Genomic DNA, 1,849 nt, shown 5'->3' with positions numbered 1-1,849 from the left:
CTGCAAAAGACTCAAACTCTGGAGGAGTACTACCACGAGGCCAGCAGAAGGACCAGAATGGGGCTAGAGGCTCTGGGATACACTGAGTACTTGGAATTCGGGACGACCGTGCAGCCCAGAGGACGGGTCCTATGGCTCCTCCATCAGACTCTGCCCTTGCGGCTGCTATCAGGCTGGGCTTCCTGACGAGAGCTACTTCCCTCCTGACCGCATCGCCATTCACGAAAAGTGTGGAAGGCTCTTTCACCTCTCCTCCCACAGAGGAAATGAGAATATAGGGAGGTTCAGGTGCTCAATCCAAAAACAAAGACAGGGCACCGGCAGAGCAATTCTCCAGAAAGTCATCATCAAGCCTGATGCTCACCAGCAGAAGGAAAGGCATATGTCCTGAGCAGCTACTTCACGTTCCGCTTCCAGTGTGTGGCCTTGGTGAGCCTTCCCTAGCCGTCCCTCCCTTGAGCCACCAGGGGCCTTCACTTGGTGTTCCTCCCACATACTTCCCTGTCAGGTCAGGCTGGCACCCCTTCCTCTTACACGCTATTTATCCATGGTGTGCACCTCTGATCTCTGGAAGATAGAGGCCAGAGCTGTCCTGACAGCTTACCAGTGGGTCACCACCACCTCAGGTATCACGTCTTTATTTTCTCTGGGGCTCTGGAAGGCCCTGCCCATGGGCACACGATGCAGAACATGAGGTGCAGCCTTGGGGGTGGATGGCACTGGATGGGCTGCAGTTCTACACCCACTCCAAGGTCGCAACCGTGTGACCACCAGGGCCTGTCAACCAACACACTGAGCGCTGATTGCAAGCCAGGCCCTGTGCTGACTGGGACAAACCCAGACTCTGTCTCTAAGGCCCTCTCGGGGGCTCAAAGGCCAATGGATAATACAGCGAGGTTACAATGGTCATGTGACACCAGAGGGACAGACAGCGGGGCAAAAGGGGCATACATGCTTGGGGTGGAGGGTAGCAGGAAGGTCAATGAGGAGGTGACCCTCGAGTTGCTCCCTGAAGTGCCTGCACGGATGCACCCCTGTGTGGATGACGGAGAGGGAGGTACAAGTGCTGCAGGTCACGTGTACGGCCACGGAGACAGGTGGGGCTGGAGAACAGGAGAGCTGCAGTTGACTCTGTCAGTGCAGAGCAGGAAGAGCAGGGCTAAAAGGGAAGGCAAGGCACATGGGCACAGCCTGCAATGCTGGGCTCTGTCAGACAGAGAGGGGAGGCAGGAGAGGCTTGTGAATAACATCCAGGATGAGGTTGGAGTAGCATCTGACAGTGCTGACCGCAGGGGCAGTCAGCTCAGACTCCTTCCTTCTGCCTGCTCTACCTGACCTTTCTCCCTCCAGAGGGTCAAGAAGCCCGACCCTGCTGGTTATATTCTGAGATCTATGTGGACTACATTTTCCAGAGGTGGAGCTTCCAGGGTTTCCGACATCAGTACATCTCAGTGTGGCCGCCAGCCCGAGCTCAGAGTGATGAAGTCTCATACCTGGCCAGGACCCTCTCCCCCAGAAGCAGCCAGGCAAGCTCAGCTCTAGATGCCAGGGCCGACATAATCTCTCACTCTCCGTCCTCCCACCTCTTTTGAGCTGGTGGAGTGATTTCTGGACCGTGGCAGTGGTATGCGCCATTGGGGGGAAGGCTAAGCCTGCCCCAGCAGCCAGTTCAGTCATGAGTGGAGAGGCTGGGGCTGGGGGACTAGACACACCACACCGCACGCGCTCCTTTTGGCTCTCCTATTATGCCCTGTTCACATACATGCCGTGGGGGCTCTGTCGGCAGGAGCATGCCTTGGCTGAGGTACATTTGTGAATGTCCAGGGTCCCCCCCCCCCCCCCCCCCCCC

This window comes from Galeopterus variegatus, unplaced genomic scaffold (assembly GCF_000696425.1).
Source record: "Galeopterus variegatus unplaced genomic scaffold, G_variegatus-3.0.2 Scaffold2572, whole genome shotgun sequence".
NCBI lineage: Eukaryota > Metazoa > Chordata > Mammalia > Dermoptera > Cynocephalidae > Galeopterus > Galeopterus variegatus.
Note: the sequence above shows the minus strand (reverse complement) of the source record.